An 8,874-nucleotide genomic window follows, 5' to 3' on the forward strand; every position below is an offset into this window, starting at 1 on the left:
CTGCCTCGGGGCATTTACTCTTCAATTCCACAAAACTATCGCTAAGCTCATCACAGGAATAAGCCTTTGTCGCGGCGTAGAATAGATAAAGATGTTCTCCGCAGTGTTGACTTACACGAAGATTTTCAGCGAGGTGCCTCATGCAAAGTCCGTGATGTGCATGAATGTATACACGGGAGAAGGCATTGGCGATGCTAATGTGCATGTTGGAGATGACACATAGATCTGGTTCATCTTCTAAGATAGACTTTAGCCTCTGAAAGAAGAAGGTCCAAGAAGCATCGTTCTCTTTATCGACGACACAAAAGGCAATCAGAAATATATGATTTTCGGTGTCCTGTGCAACGGCGCTCAGCAGAACGCCCCTGAACTTGCCATACAATTGTGTGCCATCGACGACAATTAACTTTCTCATATGGGCATATCCTCGTATGCAAGCTCCGAATGCTAAGAAGTAGTAAATGAACGATCCATCTATTCGGTTTACCATGATAAAGTAAGAAGACCTGAGATTCAATAACTCCACCATGTGAAAAAAAGCCGGCAAGCAAGCATATTAGTGCTCCAGTGTCTCATGAATGATGTTCTTCGCAATTATACTTCCTTTCCAACACATCCAATAGCTTGCGTTGCAACGCAACACCTTAAATACAATTCTTTGAATTTCTCTTATGCTTGGACCCTTACCATCCCAAAAATGATTTACGGATACTGAAGCAATCAATTCGGATGAGACTTTTTTGTGCCTGCGGGTGGCGTTTTCAATGCCGCACGTATGCATCCCAACATACTTGTATATGCAAAATCTGTTCTAGGTGTCGTACTTTTTTTCCCGCAACAGCGAGCCACAACCACGAGATAAGCATTGCGCTTTCATCAATTTCGTGCAACTCTTCTCCATATAATAATCAAAAGACTGCCTCACCGCTGCTGCGTCTAGTTGCATTTTAAGCTCTTTTCTATCGGCGAATGTTTGACCACAACAGAAATTGGTTCCGTCGGTGAAGGAGTGTCCTGCTTGTGATTCCGTTTCACGGTCTTCTTCATCATCTTGCGAGTCCAATGAAAAGTCTTCCATATGCATAGAATAATCTTCCATATTAATTGTATCATCGACATCGTTCTCATAATCATTCAAATCGTCGTCGATCAAATCATCGTCGACTGTCGGGCGCCGCGGTGGGGGTGCTGATGAATTCAGCGGTCTTTCAAAGTACCTCTCAACCACATTTATCCTCAAAATTGGCCTAAAGCCATCTGCATCAGCATCCATTATATACGTCAGCACACGTATATTGTTATTTATGATCGTAGGATTCACCTTTTCCCTCGAATGCATTACATAACTAATCACCACGTCGCTCGGCATGTCTCGTTCTGCATTAAGCTTGCAACAAATTCGTCGTACGAACTGTTGCGGCGAATAGGGTCACCTTGGTAGATGATCTTCATTTCCAACATTTCGAAGTTTCCACCCATTCTCCTATGAAATCACCAGAAACCAGAACAAATTCTGCAATAAACATCCTAGAATTAAGCTTCAGTCGATGGTAGATTATGCTTATGGTTTATGTCATGTTGTATGCACGGTCGATGACTGGCGAGGACGGGTCGATGACTGCGCAGATTTCCGTACAAATACTTGAAATTGCAAATATTGCTTGTAATCAATGATTGTTGGGTTTATGGAATAAAGAAATGAACTTGGAGTCGACTAAGCTGCTGTAATGCACTTTCTAAAGTGGTTTTAAGTAATGTGAGTGATTTAAAGTTTTTTAACAATGGTGAAAAGTGTGTTTGAGAAGATAGGAAACAAATGGAGTAACAATGGATGCAATGGACAAGCTTATGATGTTTGTAGACTAATTTACAGCTGATCGCTGGAAAATAACGTCGGAAAAGTGACCGGAATCGGAGCTTTTTGGTGGGAAAAATAACCACTTTTTAGCTTTTGGAATTATTTTTTTTAATACTTTTGGAAACCTAAATATTATTTTTATATATATAGTGGTGGATGATAGAGTGGGTTGAAGTGTATTATTAGAAACTTGTGGGTGAATTTATTAAGTTGAAAGTATTGGGTTAAAATGAATTATTATAAAGATTGGGGTTGAAATTGTTAAGTTGAAAAAGTTAGTGAGGTGGAATTAAGTGGGTATTTGGCAAAGAATTTAAAACTTATGAATATTTGACAAAATAGTTTAAATAAAGAGTTTTTTTGGCATAAAGGCCCGGCATTCCATGAATTTGATTGAGGTGCGGAAAGCTGGCCCGTCACCACGGTTATCGAAAAAAAAAAGAAACATTGTGACTATGGCACTGTGTGACTGATGGTCAAGTTTAATTTGAAGGTGCAACAATTCTCACTGTTTTAGACCTCTCAATAATTTTGCAGTTAAACTGAGCCTGAAAACGTAAAGCTGAATTTTTCCAATATTTCTTTTTTCAACCAATACTGTTGACCACTCCAGAAATGACCAAATTTTATTCATCTATCCATAAACCAACTGTAAGAAACAAAATCCAAATAACCAAACCATGATGAAAAAAACAAGCTTTCCAATATTGAAGAGTGGAGAACATAAGTGAACTAAGTGAAAAGATTACAAGAAAAACACTAATTTAACATTCTAGTTACAATATACAAGGCCTTCTCTTTCATTTCTAGCTAATGTTCCTCTCGACTCTCAAAAAGTCAAAGAGTCTTCGCTACTCAAACTAAAAGATAATTACATATATAACCGTTCATAACACACAAATGATTTGCTAAAAATCTCACGTTAATGTCATCAACTTAGAAGAGGAAACCATCGTTCGCGAAGATCAGTGTGATAAGAAATCATGAAAAGGAGAAGCACAAGGAGAAGGCCAACTCCCCATGGAGTACCACCAGCTCTATGAAATGAATCTTGTTCAGGCAAAGGAATGAAGAAGAGAGCTTTCTCAAAACTCGAAAGCAAGTGCACAACTAGAAGGAGGACTAATGGAGATAGCATGAGAATAAACTTGAACTGATCCATAATGCCTTCAAAGATGGACTCATAGTTGATGTACCATGTAATACTTACAAACATGAAGAGAACAAGAAAGAAGAAACAGAAGTGTATTGAAGGAGGCCCTGATGATGAGTGATTATCTGCCATTTTTTTTCTCAAAGTGAGAGGTGTTTGGAACTTTGCTTCAAAGTGTTGAAAGAAGAGATTGTTTTCTTTGGAATGAGACTTGCTTGGTTTTGGAGTATAATACTATGTGGCTTTTATAAACTTGGATTTCTTTGGTTCTAATCTCAATTATTATCGTCTTTTTTCCCCCTTTATTTGACTTGACATATTAAAAAGCCAGCCCGATGCATAAAAGCTATCGTTATGCACGGTATCTGGAGAAGGGTCCATCACAAGGGTGTATCGTACGCAGTCTTACCTTACATTTCTGCTAGAGGCTGTTTTCAAGGTTTGAACCTGTGACCTCCTGGTCACATGACAACAACTTTACCAGTCCAAGACTCCCCTTCACATATTAAATGTCTTTTTTATTTTTCTTTAACCATTCCATTTTTGAATCCACTATCTCAATTAATTTGAATTCATGTCACGTATTATATACAACTCATTTCTAAAAGGGAAAATACTATTTATTAAGAATTTCTCTATTTTTACTGCTCAAACATCGTAGCTTGTTTTGGGATCTCACCTTTCTGATGATACATACTCCTTTCATCACAATTAACATTTAACATGACACGTTTTGATTTAAAATTTAACTAAATTAAAATGTTATAATCAAGCTATGTTTTGAAATAAATTGAACTTTAAGATTCACACTTTACCTTCGATTAGGGGTGGCAAAATCAATCTATGATCCGTCAATTCGTTTAGATTTGACACTTCCACTCTAAATGAGATAATTTATAGTCACACAAAAATTTTAGAACTTATTTTAATTTAAATCTTAAATTTTGAAAAAAAATTACTATTAAATTTTATATTACTCTCAAATGATGTCACTTAAATTAAAATTGAGAACTGAGAGAGTAATAAATGAGATATCTTATTAAGGAAGAAAATGGAGTACACATAAAAGGAGAGGAGACTTTTTTAAAGTGAACTTTGGATGCATCGTAGGATTATTACTTTTTGACGTTCCACAAACATGCATACAACTGGCCGGTGAATTTTTATATAGTCAAGACCTTGATGTAAAACATATAGTAGTACTAATAAAATATGCATCCAACTGACACTTGTCACCGACCATAACCAGAACTTGACGTGGACCTCTTTTATTTATTTACAATAATGTTAGTTTATTTATACTTGATTTCATTTGTCCTCCTTCAAGTTCTTAGAATTACAAAAACAACCCCTTATAAGTCGATTTCACCTTATAATACTGTGATAAAATTCACGGAGTCCATTAACGCTTTGTTGATAACTCTCTAGAAGTATACAAGTGTTGAAAGAGTGAAGTTCGAAAACAATAGTAGATGTGAGGAATGACACCTCCGCCCTGGTAATTAGGAATTTTCCAAGCAAGGGACGTTTGTAGAACACCTACCTTTCCAACTAAGTTTAAGACGGAGATCATTTAATTGATGATATGTTCCGTTGTCAGCAAGCAGTGGCCGTTGGCCCTTTACATTCAACCAAGTGCATTATTTGGTCTTTTTTCTTTAGAGCTTTATAACAGTTTTAAAAAAATCTAGGGAGAAGGTCTTCGTTGAAACAATTGTATATATTTCTTTTTCTAGTTTTGGGATTATAGGGGAAAGGGATTTTGGATATACAAAATTTTGAGATGGGTGACCCTATGCATGTTTATCTTGTGCTTGATGTTGTTTATGTTAGGATTTTTTTTCCGATTTTCTTATCAAATTTAAGTTTTATTTTTTCTTATAAGGAAAATAAAAGTAACCATAAATACTTTTACTTTTCCTGAAAAGAAAATATAAATTTTTTTAATATCTTGCTAACCTCTTTTTTGGAGGAAAGGTTTTGGACATCTATAAATAGAAGACCCCTTCTCATACTATAACATCCACAATATAGTCATTAAAGAGTCTTTATTTAGGGGAGATTTCTCTCAATAGGTTTAATGTTTTTTATATTAGGTTTTATAATATGTAGGCCGATTGGTCAAAATATATAATAATTTTATGCCTTTTTAGTATTATTTTCTTTATCATCTGATTTATTGTCTCAAGGTTTGTAAACATTAAGTTTCCGCATGACGCCCTATCGATTTTGAACCGAACAGTTTGGTCGTAATATCCATGTACAATTTTCTAAAATCAGAACACTACCCTTTGCTAATTCTCTTCACCACTTTTTCTTTTTTGTGTGTGGGGTTTTATGAATACTAGGAGTACTTTAATTAAGACTTTAACTAGTGGTATATTGACACGACTCTTAGGGCTCGTTTGGTGCTAAGAATAAGGAATACTTGTCAGGAAAATTCATGGAATAACTAATTTCAGAATTAGTTATTATTTCGTGCGACTGTAGTATTATTTTTATCCCACTTTAAGAAGGTAAAAATTTACACGCATCCGGCGTATACACCAAATTAATGTTCTTTACCATGATTGAGTGATTAAATTAAGTAAAATACTTGTTAATTCATCATGCTTAAGTCACATGAACTCTAAATTCAAACATATGTTATAAATGTATTGACTTAGTGTATACACCGAGTACGTGTAAGTTTTAACCTTTTAAAAATAATGGGATAACTAATCCCAAAATAATTAGAATCTTTGGATAAGTAACTTGTTTCCAACCAAACGTGAAACGGCCCCTTAATGTTGCATTCAGTTAGATTAGATCTACTGTGGGTTTTATCATTTTATATTGAATAAGAAACCAAACTTACATACATCTGGTCATCATAGATTTAAACAATGTATTATGTCGTTTTATCTTTTAGCATAAATAATTCTGATAATCTCCTGAACAACCAAATTAAAATCTTATGTATATATAAATAATCTACAAGTGGCTCCTAAACATGTGTGTCATGTAATTAGTTGAAGTTAAAAAAGCTGGGTAGTTTGAAAGTGGGACTTCACTGCGTTTTGTTAGCCCATATGTTATTGGGCCTTTAGTTTATGGACCTTTAGGTTATTGGCTATGTATATATAGCCTACTCTTGTTTTAATTAGTTTTATGCTTTTCAGATTATATTGTAAACCTTAGTCTTTCTTCCCTTCAATAAAGTTCTATTAACATGGTATCAAAGTTAGTTCGATCCATGTCCTTTGATTTGTTGGTTGAAGATTTTGTAGCAGGCACCTACTGCGCGGAGTTGAAGATTTTTTTTTTGGTTGGATTGATTCGTTGCTGTCTTCGTTTGCTGTCTGGTATTGTTCGTCTTTCGTTCTTTTGCTTGCTGCCATTGTTGTTCGTTCGGAATTGTTCAACCTAGGGTTTTGCATCTTTTTGTTTTTTGAATTGTTTGTGTGTTGCTGTGTTTACAATGACTGGAAAGGATGATTCTCTCCAGTCCATTAGTACTCAATTAGATGGTAAGAACTATGCATATTGGAGTTATGTCATGAAGAATTTTCTTCGTGGGAAGAATATGTGGGGTTATATCACTGGAGTAAAACCAAGACCTATCGATGATAAAACTGAAAATTTTGATTTGTTGGTGGACTTATGGGAAACTAATAACTCCAAGATTATCACTTGGATCAACAATTCTGTAACTCAGTCAATTGGTATGCAATTGGCTAAGTATGACACAGCAAAGGAGGTCTGGGATCATTTGGAAAGACTGTACACTCAGTCTAATTTTGCTAAGCAGTACCAGTTGGAGTATGATATCCGTGCTCTTCAACAGCATGATCTCAGTATTCAAGATTTTTATGCTGCCATGTCGGATTTGTGGGATCAATTGGCACTTACTGAATCTGCAGAGTTAAAAGGTTTTGGGCCGTACATTGCTAGACGGGAAGAGCAACGCTTGGTTCAGTTTTTGATGGCACTACGTTCTGACTTTGAGGGCCTACGTGGAACAATCCTTCATCGATCTCCCCTCCCTACTGTTGATTCTGTGGTTCATGAACTGATTACAGAGGAGACTCGTATCAAGTCTCAAGTGGATAAAGGGTCTAAAGTAACTACTACTCCTGTCGTGTTTGCTGCTTCAACTGATCAGTCTAGGCCACCACGTACTCAGACTCGACAATCTCCTAAAGTTGCATTTGATGAGTGTGCATTCTGCAAACAGAAAAATCATTGGAAGGCTCAGTGTCCGTTGTTACTTAACAAGGTCAAACAGCCTCAATCTGGGCAGCAACAGAAATATGGGCAGCAAAAGTATCCGTCACGCCCATCTGGTGCTCCTCCGTGGTCATCTCGTCCTCCACAGTTCGCTGCTGCTGCACCATCTGTAGATGTTGAGTCTGTTAGCACTATGCCACCTTCTGTGTTGGATCCCCAGGTTTTCGAACAGTTCAGACAGTTCTTCGTTTCTAATCCTACGGCCATGTCAGCATCTATGTCTCATTCGGGTTCAGTTTCTTCTAGTACCTTAGGTATTCCTTCCTCCTTGTGGATATTGTATTCTGGTGCGTCTCATCACATGTCCCCTCATTTGTCATCGTTTGGTTCTTTGTCACCCATTTCACCAATCTCTGTTATGTCCGCGAGTGCTGTACCTATGTCAGTCGAGGGTGTTGGTTCTGTTACTACCCCTCACATTGTCCTCTCTGATGTTTATTACATTCCCAAACTTGCTTTAAATCTTGTTTCGGTCAGTCAGTTGTGTAAGGCTGGTAATTGGGTGTTTTTTTCTGATTCTGTTTGTGTTATACAGGACCAACACACTCAGAGGGTGATTGGGACCGGCCGTAGGTTGGGGGAACTCTATGTCTTGGAGAATCTCAAAGTGTCTGTAGTTGCTGCCTCTAGCATAGATTTATCTTCTTTTCGTTTGAGTCCTTTGTCTTCTCAGTTTTATCTTTGGCATTCCAGATTAGGACATGTGTCAGTTTCACGTTTACGTTTTTTGGTCTCTAGTGGTGCTTTGGGTCATGTGAACACTAGTGATATTTCAGATTGTAGTGGTTGTAAACTGGCAAAATTTTTTGCCTTACCGTTTAATAAAAGTGTGTCTTATTCTGTTGCTCCTTTTGATATTATTCATTCTGATGTATGGGGACCAGCGCCAGTATCCACTAAGGGTGGATCGACCTATTATGTTTCGTTTATAGATGACTATACTCGTTATACCTGGGTGTATCTTATGAAACGCAGATCTGATTTCTTTGGCATTTACAACAACTTTAGAGCCCTTGTTAAAACACAACATTCGGCTGTGATAAAGTGTTTCAGGTGTGACTTAGGGGGTGAATATACCTCTAATGACTTCACTCAATTACTTGCCTCTGATGGTACCATACACCAGTCATCTTGTACCGACACTCCTGAGCAGAACGGTCTGGCAGAAAGAAAACATCGTCATATTGTTGAGACAGCACGCTCTTTACTTTTGTCTGCAGAGGTTCCTAGTATTTTTTGGGGAGAAGCAGTTCTAACTGCTGTATATGTGATTAATCGTATTCCTACTGCATTGACTTCAGGGATGTCTCCGTTTGAGAAACTATATGGTCACCCGCCGAATTATTCTGCATTACGAGTTTTTGGATGTACTTGCTTTGTTCTTCGTCCTCATGTTGAACGAAATAAGTTAGGGTCAAAATCAGCTATATGTGTGTTTTTGGGGTATGGTATTGGACAAAAAGGATATCGTTGCTATGATCCTGTAAGTCAGAAATTATATGTTTCACGACATGTCACTTTTTTGGAACATATTCCTTTTTATTCCATTCCAGCTAAAACCCATGATGTGACAAAGTCAGATATTCGGCTTATT

Source organism: Capsicum annuum, chromosome 1 (genome assembly GCF_002878395.1).
Source record: "Capsicum annuum cultivar UCD-10X-F1 chromosome 1, UCD10Xv1.1, whole genome shotgun sequence".
NCBI classification, from domain to species: Eukaryota; Viridiplantae; Streptophyta; class Magnoliopsida; order Solanales; family Solanaceae; genus Capsicum; species Capsicum annuum.